General features: G+C 46.8%; 1 protein-coding gene and 1 non-coding gene across 8 annotated transcripts in view; one reads left to right on the forward strand and one right to left on the reverse strand.

Moving 5' to 3' along the window:
- The window catches only part of FRMD4A (FERM domain containing 4A), a 364,998-nt gene that overhangs the window by 208,627 nt on the left and 138,045 nt on the right, over window positions 1-18,326 (forward strand). Inside the window, exon 1 of one of the 7 annotated variants that reach the window (XM_087969201.1) lies at window positions 11,677-12,052. The exons of the other annotated variants lie outside the window; for them this stretch is intronic. The gene's annotated coding sequence lies outside the window, so the exon portion shown is untranslated. Of the gene's footprint in view, window positions 1-11,676; window positions 12,053-18,326 lie in introns of those variants that run through there. 7 annotated transcript variants of the gene reach the window in all.
- Window positions 6,595-6,722, reverse strand: LOC148130096 (U6atac minor spliceosomal RNA). The gene has a single exon (XR_015750292.1). It is a non-coding gene; the product is annotated as a U6atac minor spliceosomal RNA (small nuclear RNA).

Here is an 18,326-nt window from a genome sequence, read left to right on the forward strand (position 1 = left end):
TCCTTGCAGACGTTTTGTTACCCAACTCAGGGACATCATCAGTGCTGGAAGGGAGGAGGAGGGCCCATCAGTGTGAGGAGGAGGAGGGGGAGGAGGAGGAGGAGAACTATGGGGTCCTTGGTGCTCTCTGAGCTTGGTTGTTTTCTTGCAGACGTTTCATGACCCAACTAGGTAACATCATCCGAGCTAGTCTTTACCTAATAACATTATCAGACGTTACCTAGTTGGGTCATGAGACGTCTGCAAGAATACAACCAAGCTCAGAGAGCACCAAGGACAGTACAGTCTTGAGCTTCAAATATTCTCTTCCATTGATATTTTGCCAGGTTTTTGTGCATGAAAACCGATGCTCATCAACGGCAGGAGAAACCATGCCCTTGAATTTGTTAAGAGAAGCCTACAATGGAACAGTTGCAATTTCCTTAAAGAAACTTACAGTTTGGAACCATGGAAGAGAAACTGTCCCTTCTCCAAACCCCATTCGGGTTTTTTTGCCCCCCTTTCTGTATACTTATTTGTATAACAGGGGTGGGCAAACTACGGCCCGCGGGCCACATCCGGCCCGTTGGTCTGTCCAATCCGGCCCGCCCCTGAAAAAAAATAGCTGGGCTATTACCCTGCGCCGCGTGGCCCCCAAAGCTGCAAAACAGTGCAGAGCGCTCTCGGGGTAGGAAAGAAAAGAAGAACTTTGCAAAGGCCTCGGCTGGGAGTTCGAAATCACCTTCGAGTGCGACCTCTCCGAAGGTGAGTCCCCGCTAATCCCCTTTTTTCCAGGGCTTCCAGGCTTAAACTTTGCAAAGGCAAAGTTGTGCAAAGTTTAAGCCTGGAAGCCCTGGAAACCCGAGCAACTTCCCAACAACTTTCGGCTTCCTTTTATCTCGCGGGCGCTCGCGCCTGGCCCCGAGCCACGCGGCGGAGGGGAAGCCCGGTGGGCGGGCAGGCTGCTTGGAGGAGGCGACCCAGCAGTGCTCCGGCAGCAGCAACAGGCAGTTCCGCCCGGGCTCCGCTCAGGTGTCCGGCTGGGGCTGTCAGGAGTTGCTACCGCCGGCGCAGCTCCGCGCGGCCCAGTCCCGCATTGCCTTGGGAAGGAAAAGGCAAAACCAGGAGCCGCTGAGCCTGAGCCTCCGGTGCCGCTGCTGCCGTTGCAAAGCACCGCCGCGGCTCTTTTTGCCTTTCCTTCCCGAGGCAACGCGGGACTGGAGCTGCGCGGAGCCGCGCCGGCGGTAGCAACTCCTGACTCAGGGGCCTCCGAGGGGAGGGGAAGGAGGAGAAGAGGGGGGGAAAGGGTGGGGGGGCGATTCCCAAAAAATCTTGTGCTGACCCGGCCCGTTTGTCAAATTTTAAAAGTCAATGCGGCCCCCGAGCCAAAAAGTTTGCCCACCCCTGTTGTATAACCAAATAGCTCCAGGCCAAAGCAGCTTTGCTGTAGATATCTGCAGAACCCTAACGGAGAGAATAATATTTTTAGTCCTGTCGCTCAGGGGAATCCTTGCCTCAACTAAGAAAGGCCTTCCATGCTCCCCAGCACAAATCTATAATTAACTTTATTGCCACCCTGTACTTAAAGGCAACTCTATGCGAGCTCAACCCCTAATGCTGGCTAACCGTGACCTTCAAAAACACAAGGTTTGTAAAATATACGTACAATGCGTATCAGCGGGAAAGGGCATTGCCTGCGGTGATAAAGAACCTTTCATAGTCCCACAAATGCCCCCTTTCCCCCCTTTTTTTTGATAAACATGATATTTATATGAAGCCCCTAACATCCCTTACCTGGAGTGGAAGAGGGGAATCAAACCATTATTTTAGCTTATGGTTAAGCTTGGAAATAGGAGTTTGATCTTTGGGTATTGTTCCCAAAAGAAGAGCTGTTTTGTGATGGAAAAGAAAGCGATCGAGGGTGCCGTGTTCCCACGTACAGAATGTGTTATTGGTAACCGTGATTGCAAGCTGACAAAACCACAAATCACTGTTTGTCAATTTCAACCCCTTGTAAGATGCATGGGTTTTAATTCCCAGAATTCCCAGCCCATTGAAGTGGAAGTTCATGCATTTTAAAAGGGACTGAGATTGAGGAAAAACTGGCACAAATTAATAGAGATCACTGGAGATGCCCTAAATCCATGATGGCGAACCTATGGCATGTGTACCTCCCAACTGATTTTCAGCCTCCTTGAGGCTTGAGGAAACTCTTTGCAGGCCCAAAAATAGGCCCGTTTTGTCACTTCCTGTATTTTTGGAAATACCGGAAGTGATGAAACAGGCCCATTTTTTGGCCTCCAAAGGCTGCAGAGGCTTTCCTCAAGCCTCTGGGAGGCCGAAAAAGGCCTCAAACGGGCCGAAAATCAGCTGGGAGGCACAGTGCCGGTAAGGGGGTGGGGGATTGCGTGTGCAGGGGCATGTGGGGCGCACACATTGCCTTTTGGGTGCTGGCATGGGAGCGAGTGCAAGCGCGCACACAATTTTTTGCACAGGAGCCCAAAAAGGTTAGCCACCCCTGCCCTACATAGTTGTACTGTAGAAGAGATTTGAGATGTTCCTCGGCTGACTTGGGTGAGGCCATCTCCTCATTCTGTGAAGTCCTACTTGCTAGAAATGGGCCATTTTGTTGACATTGCATTATTCCAAAACCCAGCCTGGCTTCCCTTCTCCTAGACCGAATTAGACCTTGAATGTATGAGCAGGCACACAAGTAAGATTATTATTGCAATACTAGCTCGATACCTGTGCTTCTCTACGAAACTATGTGGTCGGGCTTAGTTTTGGGGGAGGAAAATGAGGAGGGGGAAAATTCTGCCTCTGCCTACCAGCATCCATCGGTATTCATCTGGCTAGCGTCCTGTCAGTGTATGAGAGAGTTAAGGGCTGTTTGGACACCGAAACAGTATTTGCTGTGTGAGCAAGAAGGAGACAGTAAGGAGCCTGGGCGTGGCTTAGCTCAACTATTCTGTACTAAAGATGCTTGGTGCTGCTGTGAAACTGAGACTGAATCTCCTCTCCTCTGCTTGTGCTTTGCCTTTGGAAGAGATTTCTTTTCAGGTGGGGAGGGGGAGTAGAACTCCTTAGCATCAGAGCGTGTTAATAATAATAATATAAGAAATATTAATGCTCTGATTATCCATTTTGAAAAATCCTTTCTTGGTGAGCACCTAGAAGCCAACAGCAACAGATGTGCCAAATTTCCAAGTTTGTAGGCTTTACATTTCTGGATATTTTGTGATGATGCGTGAGGAGTATTTCACTTTTATATATATAAATAAACAAAGTGGTTTAATTTAAAATGCAGTTCCTACAAGACGAGGCTTTCTGTTTTTCTTTGTAATGTTTGATGCTTGGGAGCATTTTAAAAGCCAAGTGACTTTTTCTTCAAAAGTTAAAAATCTACCCATATTAAAGGTGTGTTCTTTAAAAGAAAAAAAAGTTCAGTTTAATATTAATGGATGGATGCCTACAATCTAAAGTTACTCTATCCCAGAATATTTTCCCTTGGCGAGCTTGTCACCAACTGCAGCTGTGGGCTGGGCTGCCAACCGTCCTTTTGCATATACACCAAGCGATGAAAAATGAACGCCTCTACAGGTTTAATTTGAATTAAAAATAAAAAAATAAATAAACTTCATACTTCAACACAGCCAAGTCTGAAACCCATTTGAAACCCACCACTTCTGACGTTTAAATCCACCCCTCCTGACACTTTATGCTTGAGGCACACAAAATTGGAAAGATTTCTGAATATTATATCTCCCCGTTTCTCAACCTTGGCACTTTTAAGACGTGTCGATTTTAACTCCCCGAATTCCTGGCTGGGGAATTCTGGGAGTTAAAGTTCACACGCCTTAAAGTTGAGAAATGTTGCCATATGAATTTGAATTGCAAAAGTAGATAAGGATTAAAAACAAAATTTAAGAAGAGGTAGTCCTCTACTTAAAGACCACAATGGAGCCCAAGATTTATGTTGCTAGATGAAACATTGGTTGAGTAAACATTTTGCTCCATTCTACGACTTTTCCTGCCATCGTTATTAAGTGAATCATGGCAGTCATTAAGTGAATCTGGCTTCCTCATTGACTTTGCTTGTCAGAAGGTCGCAAAAGGGGATCACGGGATCCCCTGGGACATTGTGACCGTCGTAAATGTGAATCGGTTGACAAGCATCTGAATTTAAATCACGTGACCCTGGGGGATGGTGCGACGGTCAGAAGTGTGAAAAACGGTCCTCAGTCCCTTTTTTCAATCCTGTTGTAACTTTGTACGGTCGCTAAATGAACAGTAAACATTAACGCTGAAGAAAGTTTCTATGAGACTGAGAAGTTTTGAAAGGAAGAAGAGGGGACACAGGACAATGGGTCGAAAGGAAAAAGATGGCAGCCCCAACTATGGCACAAACACACACATATAAAAATCATGTGACTGGCTTTGATTGTGACCCCATCTTGATATAGAATAGAAGAGAATGGGATGGAATATAGAATGGAATAGAGTGGAGTGGAGTGGAATGGAATGGAATGGAATGGAATAGAATAGAATAGAATAGAATAGAATAGAATAGAATAGAATAGAATAGAATAGAATAGAATAGAATAGAATAGTTGGAAGGGACCTTGGAGGTCTTCTAGTCCAACCCCCTGTTCAAGCAGGAGATCCTATACCATTTGAGACAAGGCCAGTCTCTTCTTAAAAGCCTCCAGTGATGGGGAAGGAAGGAAGAATAGAGTAGAGTAGAGTAGAGTAGAGTAGAGTAGAGTAGAGTAGAGTAGAGTAGAATAGAATAGAATAGAATAGAATAGAATAGAATAGAATAGAATAGAATAGAATAGAATAGAATAATAGAGTTGGAAGGGACCTTGGAGGTCTTCTAGTCCAACCCCCTGCTTAGGCAGGAAATCCTACACCATTTCACACAAATAGTTATCCAATATTTTTTTTAAAACTTCCAGTGTTGGAGCATTCACAATTCCTGGAGGCAAGTTGTTCCACTGGTTAATTGTTCTGATTGTCAGGAAATTTCTCCTTAGTTCTAGGTTGCTTCTCTCCTGGATGAGTTTCCATCCATGGCTTCTTGTCCTGCCCTCGGGTGCTTTGGAGAATAGCTTGACTCCCGCTTCTTTGGGGCATCCCCTAAGATATTGGAAGACTACTAACATATCTGGTCCTGCTTTTCATTAAATTAACCCTACCCAATTCCAGTAACCGTTCTTCATATGTTTTAGCCTCCAGTCCTCTAATCATCTTGGTTGCTCTTCTCTGCACTCTCAACATCTTTTTTCCATCGTTAGCTGCTATTTATTTTACTTCCCTGTGCCAAAAATTGCCCCCCAAAACACCCTTTTGAAAGGACAGGAAACCCCACAGAATTTTCCAAGGAATATTGTTCCAGTATGAGGATTAAATTCCCTTTCGTCTTTTAACACGGTAAATAGACTCTCGCACGTCTAGACGCCTTAATCTAGGCAATTTCTTGGTCCGGTCTTTTGAACATATCACTTTCTTCTTTCTTTTCTGTCTTTTAATGGAGATGGTCTGGCGTCGTTTCTCTGTCCTAAAATCCAACACAAACCATTCGTTTCATCAGGATGGTCCCCTGAAAATTTTCACTTGTGGGGATGTCCATCGCGGTCCCTGAGCGCTGGGGTCTTGGACCACGTCACAGGGGGCTTCCATTTGCACCGTTTTCCTTCCTCTCTTTTCTACCCAGGATTTTGTTTTTCTAGACTTCAACCGTTTCTCTCAGTCTATAACAGGGGTGGGATTCTAACGGTTCGGACTGGTTCACGTGAACCGGATGCTAAAGTTACAGCTGGTTCGCCAAACCAGTATTTCAACCGAACGGCTGGCCCCGCCCACCCTGTCCCACCCTTCCCAGGAGCCTCCACGTGGCCCATTTTCGATGGCGTTAAGTGCAACGTCTGCGCAGAGTCTCTGGGAGGAAGGAAAATGGGCCTTCTGGAAGTCTGAAAACGGGCCTGTTTCTGGCTTCCGGAGGGCCTCCAGAGGCTGGGAGAAGCTGTTTTTGCCCTTCCAGAGGCCCAAGGGAGGCCTCTGGACCCTTGGGAGGGCGAAAATGGCCTCGCCCAGGCTCTGGAGGCCCATTGGAAGCTGGAAACAGGAAGTTCCAGTAGGCCCCACCCACCATGATCACGCCCACCAGGCAACCGGGTAGCAAACCATCGAACTGCCGACCTTTCTGATCAACAAGTTCAGCGTCTTAGCCACTGAGCCCCCACGTCCCTTATAATAGCTTTATCCCCTCTGTTATTTGCATGTGTGTGTGTGTGTATGTATACACACACACACATATATCCATATCCATATCCATCCCAGGGATAGTTTTATCCCCTCTGTTTATACACATACATTATATATAGACATTATATACAGTATATATATACAGTATATATACAGTATGTATACAGAATACCATACATGTAAGTACCTGCGAAAACTTAAGAATATATATATATATATATATATATATATATATATATATATATATATATATATATATATATATATATATATATATATATATATATATATAGCCTTCAGCTTTGTTCGGTATTTTCCACGTCATTATAGTTGTGCTTTTAAAGTTGTAGCAAAAACTGGTTAGATGCCACGACGTAAGTGGCAGCGCCTTAACCATATGCGTGTTGCAAAGACCACAAGGGCCTCTTCCATCCTTATCAAGGGGAGTGCTAACCTTCTCTCCTTTCATACAACACAGTAAGTACCAGAAAAACTTAGAATATATATATATATATATATATATATATATATATATATATATATATATATATATATATATATATATATATATATATATATATATGGTATAAACTTAAGAAAACATAGATAGATAGATAGATAGATAGATAGATAGATAGATAGATAGATAGATAGATAGATAGATAGATAGATAGATAGATATACTGTATATATAGATATACTGTATATAGATATACTGTATATGTATGGTATTCAGCTTTGTTTGGGTATTTTCCCACGTCATCATAGTTGTGCTTTTAAAGTTGTAGCAATGTTTCGGCAGAATCTTATCTGCCGAAACATTGCTACAACTTTAAAAGCACAAGTATAATGACGTGGGAAAATACCCGAACAAAGCTGAATACCATACATGTAAGTACCTGCGAAAACTTCACACACACACACACACACACACATATATATATATGGATCTTTGGTTATTCGGGTTTCCTCCGCGTAAAATTGGAAGTATCTAGGCAACGTTTCGATGAAGTCTCATTGCCTAGATACTTCCAATTTTACACGGATATATATATTTATATACGCGGATATATATATTTATATATATATATATATAAAATTGTGATAAATTATCTTTGGTGTGTGTGTATGTAAAAGTGTTTTTATATAAAAAAACACTTTTACATACACACACACCAAAGATAATTTATCACAATTTAGGGCTGAGTGGAACAGTAGGGCAGCCCAAGCGTGTTCATTTCATCTATCATCCTATCTATAAAAGCCATAACAGACATTTTACACCAGTGTGAAAGAATGATGCACTCCCTCGTTATTTCCTCCGAGGCTTGAGCAATCAAATACTTTCAAATGGATTTCTATGTTCTGTTCTGTCACACTAACAAGCGTGGAAAGTTCAAAGGCCGTCCTTCAAAACTAAATCGAGGTCTTCTCCCCGTCTGTCCTCCTGCTGGTGGTTGTCTTCAGAAGGGGCCTTTTTTTTCCCATGAGGCAACTGGGCTTCCTTGTTTTCTTTGAAGAGGTTTCACTGCTCATCCCGGAGCTTCTTCAATTCTGAACTGAGCTGAACTCAAATGAACTGAAGAAGCTTCTTGGATGAGAAGTGAAACGTCTTCAAGGAAAAACCAAGTCTAGCTGCCTTTGGAAGAAGCACCTTTGGGACAAGGTTTCCTCATCGATTCACACCCAGAAATGTTTTGCAAGCCTCTTTTGGAAGACTCGGCATTTGGTTTGAGTCATTGGCTTCTATCCCTTCCAACCCTGAGCCAGTCAGGATCGAACTGCTGGCAGTCAGCAGAATTAGCCTGCCATGCTGCACTCTAACCACTTAGCTACCAGGGCTGATTATTACTATATAATGATGAAATGGTATCTTTCATGTGGGAGATTGGCATAGAATTTCCTTTGTTTTACTCTGATATGCTGCTTCTCCAACATAGGCAAGAATTAAGAAATGCTAACCTTTCTTTTTCTTTCTTTTCTTTTCTTTCTTTTCTTTCGTTCCTTCCTTCTTCTTCATAGGGAAACGTATGATTAGTTTCTTACTCTAACTACCTGTATAAGGATTATTCTCATATTATTCATGTTGTCTTGTATTCTTGTATAGACTGCACCAGTAGAGGCTAAACCAATTTTGTTGTATACATGATGTACAATGACAATAAAGGCTTTGAACATTCTTATTATTATTCTCCTTCTCCTCCTCCTCCTCTTCTTCTTCCTCCTTCTCCTTCTCCTCTTCTTCCTCCTCCTCCTCCTCTCCTCCTCCTCCTCCCTCCTCTTCTCCTCCTCCTCCTCTTCCTCTTCTTCTTCTTCTCCTCCTCCTCCTCTTCTCCTCCTCTTCTTCTTTTCTCCTCCTCCTCCTCTTCTCCTCCTCCTCCTCTCCCTCCTCCTCCTCCTCTCTTCTCCTTCCTCCTCCTCCTCCTCCTCTTCTCCTCCTCTTCTTCCTTCTTCTTCTTCTTCCTCCTCCTCCTCTCCTCCTCCTCCTTCCTGTTCTCCTCCTCCTCCTCTCCTCCTCCTCCTCCTCTTCTTATTCTTATTCTTCTCCTCCTCCTCCCCCCTCCTCCTCCTCCTCTTCTTCTCCTCCTCCTCCTCCTCTTCTCTTCTTCCTTCTTCTTCTTCCTCCTCCTCTTTTCCTCCTCCTCCTTCCTGTTCTCCTCCTCCTCCTCCTCCTCTTCTCCTCCTCCTCTTCTCCTCCTCCTCTTCTCCTCCTCCTCCTCCTCCTCCTCCTCCTCCTCCTCCTCCTCTTCTCCTTCCTTCTTCTTCTTCCTCCTCCTCCTCCTCCTCCTTCCTGTTCTCCTCCTCCTCCTCCTCCTCTCCTCCTCCTCCTCCCTCTTCTTATTCTCCTCCTCCTCCTCCTCCTCCCCTCCTCCTCTTCTTCTTCTTCTCCTCCTTCTCCTCCTCTTCTCTTCTTCCTCCTCCTCCTCCTCCTTTTCCTCCTCCTCCTTCCTGTTCTCTTCCTCCTCCTCCTCTTCTCCTCCTCTTCCTCCTCCTCCTCCTCCTCTACTCCTCCTCCTCCTCCTCCTCTTCTTCTTCTTCTCCTCCTCTCCTCCTCTTCTTCCTTCTTCTTCTTCCTCCTCCTCCTCCTTCTTTTCCTCCTCCTCCTTCCTGTTCTCCTCCCCCTCTTCATGGATATTCCCATCCACACCCAAAGTTTAATCCGGATCCTATTTCAGGCTGCCTGAACGGGATCCTCTTCCCAGAGAGTCCAAATGGGCCTGATTTTGGTTCCAGAAGTCTCCCTTCTGATGTTATGTCCACTTACTGCACTTTTCCTGGTTGGCTTCTGGCCAAAGTACCCAGGATTTTCTGGAATGTTTTTCTTTCCTTTCCTTTTGCTTTGTCTCGCTTGAAGGGGAGGGGGGAGGAGGAGGGATGGTCTAGGGTGGTTTGCCTGCCCCCTCCCCTCCTTTTCCATTCAGGCTTCCCTCTTTCCTGCTGCCAACAGAGTTCAAGTCGTAACTTTTACACTCGGCGGTGTCTGCCGTGCCAGAAAGGAAATAGAAAGATTAACAAAAGAAGCCCACCTGTTTTTTTTCTCTCCCCTCCTCCCCCCCCACAACACAACTCACAACCTCATTATCCTTTGGGAGCTGTTAAAAGAGAGAAGGGGGGGTCCCACTACTCTCCAAAGCCCCAGAAGGCAGGAGGAGAAGCAACGGGTGGAAACTAACCAAGGAGAGAAGCAACCTGGTACTTCCCAACAGGGAGGACAATGAACCAGTGGAACTGCTTGCCACCAGAGGTTGTGAATGCTCCATCCCTGGAGGTTTTTAAAGAAGAGATTGGAGAACCATTGGAGGGAAAGGGTATAGGGTTTCCTGCTTGAGCAAGGGGCTGGACTGGATGACCTCCCAGACCTCCAACTCTTTGTCTTTCCTCTTGCTCTCCAGATTTTCCTTCTGGGCTTTGCTTTAAGAGCCTGGTCCAGCCTTTGCTTAGCCTGCAAACCCAAGAGGTCTGCCCACTGGTTCTCCTCCATCTCCCATCCCTTCCTGGGAAGCCCAGAAAAAAGGGCATCGGGTGCAAGAAATCAGTAGCCAGGATTGAGTTCAAAAATGCTGCACGTTTACTTCATGCTAGGTATGCACCAGGATCTCGTCTACTAGGGGTCAAGGCAAGGTGGTTGGCCTTGGCCCATTGGCCAGACCATCCATTTCCCTCCCCCAGCTGTAGTAGGAACCCTCCCTCCAGATGTTTGAAGGCCATTGCTCAGGACCTGGGGGGGGGTTGACCCAGAGGGCCACCCAGTTCCCTTAGCATCAGCTCTGGCTGCTATTTCCCACTTCCCCCACCCCCTCCTCTCTCTCTTTCCCTCCCTCCCTCTATCTCTCAATATCTATCTCTATCTCTCCCTCCCTCCGTCTGCCCTCTTCCTTCCATCCTCCCCCTCTATCTATCCCTCTCTCCCTTCCCCCTCTATCTCTATTTCTCCCTCCATCTCCCTCCCTCTCTCTCTTCCTTCCTCCTTCTCTCTATCTCTTCCTCCCTCTCTCTTCCTTCCTCCCTCTCTCTATCTCTCCCTCCCTCTCTCTATCTCTCCCTCCGTCCCCTCCCTCTCTCTCTTCCTCCCTCCCTCTCTCTATCTCTCCCTCTCTCCTTCCCCCTCCTTCCTCCCTCTCTCTATCTCTCCCTCCGTCTCCCTCCCTCTCTCTTCCTTCCTCCCTCTCTCTATCTCTCCCTCCGTCTCCCTCCCTCTCTCTTCCTTCCTCCCTCTCTCTATCTCTCCCTCTGTCTCCTCCCTCTCTCTCTTCCTTCCTCCCTCTCTCTATCTCTCCCTCCGTCTCCCTCCCTCTCTCTTCCTTCCTCCCTCTCTCTATCTCTCCCTCCATCTCCCTCCCTCTCTCTTCCTTCCTCCCTCTCTCTATCTCTCCCTCCGTCTCCCTCCCTCTCTCTCTTCCTTCCTCCCTCTCTCTATCTCTCCCTCCGTCTCCCTCCCTCTCTCTTCCTTCCTCCTCTCTCTACCTCTCCCTCCGTCTCCCTCCCTCTCTCTTCCTCCCTCCTCCTCTCTATCTCTCCCTCTCTCCTTCCCCGCTCTCCCTCTCCCCCTCTCTATCTCTCCCTCCCTCCTCCTCTTCTCACCCCCTCTCTCTTTCTCTCCCTCCTTCACCTTCTCTCGCACACTCTTAAGCGCACCTCCTCCCCTCGACCTCCCCCCCTCCTCAAAACCCCGGGTGTGTTTTGTCTGCATTTGAGCCTTTCCAAATAAACGTCTCGGCCGGGGGCGGGAGCGGCGAAAGCCGGGACCCTCCGCAGAAGAGCCGGTGGGTGGCGCGGCGGCTGCTCCTCCTGCGCTCGGAGCCCGGAGGCGCACCGCGGCTCCCCACTGCATTGCAACCCGCCTGCCTGCGTGCGCGCCTGTGTGTGTGTGTGTGTGTGAGAGAGAGAGAGAGAGAGAGAGAGAGCCTGTGTGTGGGTGTGGGTGTGCGCGCGTGTGCATCCCTCGCTCTCCGCCTGTCAGAGAGGGAGCTTCCCTGCGTCCCGGGCGCGCCAGCTGTGCCCAGATGCCCTTCGCCTGCTGCAGCCGCCGCCGCCTCTGGAGCCAGCCCGGGAGGGACCGCTAGGAGGGAGGGTGGGGAGGGAGATGCGCCCGCCGCCTGGCCCACTTGCGGGGAAGGCAAGCGGGCGAGGCTTGGCGTCCGAAGGCCGGCCGGCCCCCGAGGATGCGCCCCGTCTCTGCGGCTCCCCGTTAGGCCCCGAGGCCCGGGATGGAGCGGGCATGAGGAAGGCGAGGCTTCTCGGCCGGGGGCGTCCTCTGAAGCGCTGAGCCTGCCCGCCGCTGGAGGTGGAGGTGGAGGGGGCGAAGGTAAGGAAGGGCCGCCTTTGTTTGCAGAACCGCGGCGCGGATGGGGGGAGAGAGATGCGCCGCGCTGGAAGAAACCCGGCCGAGCTGCAACTGCGGGGGATGGATGGATGGATGGATGGATGGAGAAGAGGAGAGGAGAGGTCGCTCGGGGACCGAAAGGAAAGCGGGGTTCCACCCACCCCTCTTCTCTGCTGACATGCAGCGCTGCAAGGGGTCGGAGGGGGAGCTGGTGGGAGGGACTGGTGTGTGTGTGTGTGTGTGTGTGTGTGTGTGTGTGTGTGTGTGCGTGCGTGCTAGGGTGGTTGTGATCAGAGGAAGAGGGAGAAGAAGAAAAGGATGCTGCGCGGGGCGGATTGGAGTCAGCCAAGGCTGCCTGCCTCTCTTGCGAGGCTCTGCTAAAGATGGGTGGGAAAATAGCAAATATATACATATACAGCTAGTGAAATGGCAGTCTGCCTTGCCTGCTTCCCCCTGTTAAAAAATAATAATACATAAATGCTCCTTGCCAAAGGCATCCCTCCTGAGGGCGCCGAGAAGCCCGTTTGGCTGTTATGTTGGGGGCGTGGGGGGGGGGGCGAAAGGCAAAGAGGAAAATAGACAGGCGCGCTCTGCAAAAAATAACAGAATATTCTTTTTCCGGGGAGAAAATCGCTTCTATGAATAGCACGGGCGGCGTTTGAAAGAGAATAGCGGACTGCCGCCAGCCTACACGCCCTGGGTCTACTGCGGGGGCGGGGAGGAAATGGTATAAATGAGATAGATCTAATATGGGAGGGAGGGAGGGAGGGAGAGAGGAAGGAAGGAAGGAAGGAAGGAAGGAAGGAAGGAAGGGTCAACCTTGAGCCAGTCAGAATCGCACTCCAGGCAGTGGGCAGAGTTAGTCTGTAATACTGCATTCTAACCACAGGGGGGAGGGAGGAAAGAAGGAGAGGGAGAGGGAGGGAGGGAGGGAGGGAGGGAGGAGATAGGAAGGAGAGATAGGAAAGAAGGAAGGAGAGAGGAAAAAGAGAGGAAGGAAGGAAGGAAGGAAGGAAGGAAGGAAGGAAGGAAGGAAGGAAGAAAGGAAGGAAGGAAGGAAGGAAGGAAGGAAGGAAGGAAGGAAGGAGACAAGAAGGACGGAAATGGAGAGGAAGGAAGGGTAGGAGATAGGAAAGAAGGGAGGGGAGGGAAAATAAGGAAGGGAGATTGAGAGAAAGGAAGGAAGGAATTAGAGGAAGGAAGGGAGATGGAGAGGAGGGAGGGAGAGAGGAAGGAAGGAAGGAAGATAGATATAGATAGAACAGACAGTTGCTTACTTTATTGTTGGGATTTCCTAAGCGACAATGAATTGCCAGCTCTCCCTTTGGCGACTCCATAAGGATCCCTGAATCGCCATCAGCTGCCTTACGTTTCATTTACACTGGAGTAGCTTCCTCCTCTCAAAGTATCTGGGGGGCAAATAATATCGTTTCAGTTTATGCCGGTTTTTCTCCTTCACTTCCTTTCCCTAACCTCACCATCCCTTAAACACCTTTAAGACTGCTTAGGCTGTTACTATTTTTTTCTGAATGGGTGGCTTTGATTTTAATTTTTCCTCCCCCCGCACTGGGGAGAAGCAAAGGGCTGGCTGAGTAGTCTCTGAATTGCTGACTTTACACTCATTTAATCCACGGCTGCTGGTTGTGGCAATGTTGCTACTACCGTAGTAGGGAATCGTGTGTGTGTGTGTGTGTGTGTGTGTGTGTGTGTGTGTAGCTTTGTTGTTTCTTTTTTACTTTTTCTGGCCAAAAGAAAAAGAGGAGTTTTCTCCAGAAAACAGACTACAAATGGGCTCGCAATACAATACAGGTAGTTCTCTACTTACGACCCTTCATTTAGTGGCCGTTTGAAGTTGAAAGGGCACTGGAAAAAGCCACTTAGGACCGTTTTTCACACTTAGGACCGTTGCAGCATTCCCTAGGGTCACATTTGATTTGCAGTCAGATGCTTGACAGCTGACTCACACTTGTGACGGATTTGCTCTACGACCTTCTGACGAGCAAAGTCCATGGGGAAGGTGGATTTGCTTCAACAACCGTGTTACTGATTTAAACAACTGCAGGGGGTTCACTTAGCAATGGTGGCAAGAAAAGTCGTACAATGGAGCAAAACTCGCTTCACATGATTTCTGGCCTCAGTTTATGGTCGTAAGTCAAGGACTACCTGTAAATTCAATCCCCCCAAAAAAAAAAAGTATATAGTTGCATGTGAAGTTTTGGGAAACATTGTCACCCTTATGGTAACCAAAGGAAACTTTCAAAATAAAAATGGTGCCAGGCCAACACAACGAAACACAACGCGTCCTGTTTGGAAGGCAACCTTTCCCAAGCGAAATCTGGATAATTTCATGATCCCAGGTTGAGCAAAGCAATGAAAATAATTCTCCTACAATCACTTATTGGTTTGCTCAAATCTTTGGAAAGTGCCATCGAATCATTGAAGGTTACAGAGTTTGGATAGAACTTGACTAGTACTGATGAGGTTACCTAGTTGGGTCATGAAATGTCTGCAAGAAAACCACCAAGCTCAGAGAATACCAAGGAACCCACAGTACTACCACTCCTCTTCCTCTTCCTCCTCCTCCTCCTCCTCCCTTTCTGCAAACCCCACTCCCTTCTATCACTGATGATATTCCCTAGTTGGGTCATGAAATGTCTGCAAGAAAGCCACCAAGCTCAGAGAGCATCAAGGACCTCACAATCATCCTCCTCCTCCTCCTCCTCCTCCTCCTCCTCCTCCTCCTCCTCCTCCTCCTCCTCCTCCTCCTCCTCCTCCTCCTCCTCCTCGCAAACCCCTTTCCCTTCTAGCACTGATGATGTTACCTAGCTGGGTCATGAAACGTCTGCAAGCTCAGAGAGCATCATTTCATCCTCATTTCAACCCTGAGCTGCAAATATTCTCCTTTATTAGAACTTGATGTTTGGGGCTCTATTCCATCCTGTGATTGTCGTGGTTGAGATGCAGAACATTGCTCTACAGTGAGTAATGAGCTTCTGCAATAGGAATAACAGAATAACAGAGTTGGAAGGGACCTTGGAGGTCTTCTAGTCCAACCCCCTGCTCAAGCAGGAAACCCAATATGATTCCAGACAAGTGGCTATCCAATTTCTTCTTGAGAACCTCCAGTGATGGAGCACTCACGACTTCTGAACCCAAATTGTTCCACTAATTTAATTGTTCTCACTGTGAGGAAATTTCTCCTTGGTTCTAGGTTGCTTCTCTCCTTGATGAGTTTCCCTCCATTGTTTCTTGTCCTGCCCTCTGGTGCTTTGGAGAATAAATTGACCCCCTCTTCCTTGTGGCATCTTCTCAAATATTGGATTTAGATTAGAAACAGAAATAATCTAAATAAATATTTAGATTAGAAATTAGATATTGAAACACTGTTCTCACGTCAGCCCCTAGTCCTTCTTTTCATTAAACTAGACATACCTAATGAAATAAGATATATCTAATATGTTAGGTATTAGACATACCTGATAAGGAGATTGTGATCTTTAAAATGTCCATGTGTTTTGACCAAGGCTTCCTGAGACCGTAATTAAGCACACGCTTAGTTAAAAACAACTCCTGTTTTATTCCAACACTGGGAATTATGTTCATTCCTGGCCGGTAATGAATCCCAAGCAGTTCCTCGAGATAAGCACCCACCTTTCTCTCCTTTGAATTGCTGACAACAACTAAAGTGCCAAATGAATTATAAAAAGCCAAACGGAACAGAAAATCCACACAGAGCTTCAAGGTTCAAACCGAACAGAACGAACGACTTTGCTTCCTGCAAAGGTTTCATCACCTTTGCCTGACTTTTATCCTTTATGGGAGGGGCAATCACCTCCCAGCCTTACTCCCAAGCCACCCCTTCTGCGAACAGGCTCCCCTTGTTCCTCAGCCTCACTGCTACCAGACTCTGGAGGCTCCGGAGTCAGCACCCCACTTCCAGATGGTCCTGGCCCCACCTCTGCATCAGATGCAGGACCCTCATCTGAGTGCTCCCCAGACTGCCGGACTGGTCCCCATTCTTCTGCACAGGCTGCCGGCGAACCACAACACCATGCAATAATCAATATTGGATACCCAACTTGGCCCAATCCCTTACGGAAGAGATATTTGAAAGAGTGGCCCTTCTAACCACCAGTAGATAGATGTTCCTGCACATTTTATGACATTAAAAGCCCTAAGCGAACAAATATTCATAAACCATTTCAGCTATTTGGCAGCATGAAACTGGACCACTGCGGTTCTTCCATGGAAACACTGACCCCCAAAAAACGCCATTAACAACAGACAGTTATTCCTTCTTTAGTGTTTCACCAGTTATTTAATCAGAGACAGATTGATACAGAAATAGCAGGAGCACCGTTACTTAAGGACAGGGGGAATTAGTAGTGACAATGACCAGCCAAGATTTCTTGCACAGATCCACGTAGATTTCATAAATTTACTAGCTGGATACCTGTGCTTCTCTACGAAACTATGTGATCGGGCTTAGTTTTGGGGGAGGAAAATAAGGGGTAAAAAATCTGCCTCTGCCTACCAGCATCCATCGGTATTCACCTGGCTAGCATCCTGTCAGTGTGTGAGAGAGTGGAGGGCTGTTTGGAAACTGAAAGAGTATTTGCTGTGTGAGCAAGAAGGAGCCAGCAAGGAGCCTGGGCATGGTTTAGCTCAACTGTTCTGTACTAAAGCTGCTTGGTGCTGCTGTGAAACTAAAACTGAAACTGAAACTCCTCTGCTTGTGTTTTGCCTTTGGAAGAGATTTCTTTTCAGTTGGGGAGGGGGAGTAGAACTCCTTAGCATCAGAGCATGTTAATAATAATAATAATATAGGAAATACTCTAAATGCTCTGATGGTCATTTGGAAACATCCTTGCTTAGCGAGCACCTAGAAGCCAAGAGGAACCTACGTGCCAAATTTAAAGTTTGTAGGCTTTACAGTTCTGGAGATTTCGTGATGATGCGTGAGTGATGTTTCGCTTTTGTGTTTGTGTGTGTGTGTGTGTGTGTGTGTAGGTCTAGGTGTGTTCAGGTCTTTTCCCGTGTAAGATTAAGAGTATCTTGGCAACGTTTCGGCGAGGTCCCACTCGCCATCCTCAGGCTGGTGCTTTCGGCTTTGTGCCAGTGCAAGCCTGTGAGACGAACACAATATAGAACCCTGATGATGGCAGATGAGATTCTGCCAAAACGTTGCTACAACTTTAAAAGCATAACTATAATGACATGGGAAAATACCCGAACAAAGCTGAATACCATACATGTAAGTACCCGCGAAAACTTAGAAAACAAATATGTGTGTGTGTGTATATGTGTATGGATCTTTGGTTATTCAGGTTTTCTCCCACGTAAAATTGGAAGTATTTTGGTGACATTTCGACGAAATCTCATTCGTCATCTTCAGGCTTGTGTCTTCGGCTTTGTGCTTCTTGGAGTAATGTGAGCTTGCAGCTGTTTTTTCTTTTAAATGCCAGTGGGAGTGCAACTTGACTGGGTGGGGGCTTGGCTGTGTTCTGATTGGCTGGGGGTGTGTTCTGTTCAGGTGGGGGCTTGGTTGTGCTCAGGTTAGTCTTAGTTGCTGGGGGATTTGAGCTGGTGAGCTGTGATCCTGTTGTTTGGCTTCGCATTCGTGGTCGTGCCACATCTTCACGGTGGGTGTCCGTTCGCTTCATGTATGGGTCGGAGGGGTTTGAAGTATGTGTATATGTGTGTGTGTGTGTGTGTGTGTGTGTGTGTGTGTATACATATATACATATATGCATACATGCATATATACATATATACATATACATACATACATACATACATACATACATACATATATACATACATACATATATATATATTGCTCACTGAGGACAAGGAATGAACAATGGGTTAGACTGGCAAACAACAAAGAAAGAACAGTAAATTTTCTATTCTGTTTTGAATTTTCATGATTATAAAGAAAATTAGGAGTTTCTGGAGAAACATAGTTTTTTTGGGTGGGGGGGGATAATGACATGTTAACGGTGTTTCTTTAAAAGTTGCTTTTGTAACCACTCCATGTAACTTTTCACACTTTCACCTGTGAATTTTGTAAAAAAAAAAACGTCCTATAGTCTGTGTTTATTTACCCTGAAACTATTTCACATTAGACAGTCTTGCCAGCTGCCGGCGTAAGGAATAAACTCTTCATTATTGAAGAGTCTTCCATAATGATTCATAATCAAGTTTTACTCATGTCTGTCCAGGTAAAGTAAAAGATTAGAAGACGCACAGAAGG

Source organism: Notechis scutatus, chromosome 6 (genome assembly GCF_049901735.1).
Source record: "Notechis scutatus isolate UNSWTSFEM ecotype Mainland chromosome 6, rNotScu1.2, whole genome shotgun sequence".
In the NCBI taxonomy this organism is placed as follows: domain Eukaryota; kingdom Metazoa; phylum Chordata; class Lepidosauria; order Squamata; family Elapidae; genus Notechis; species Notechis scutatus.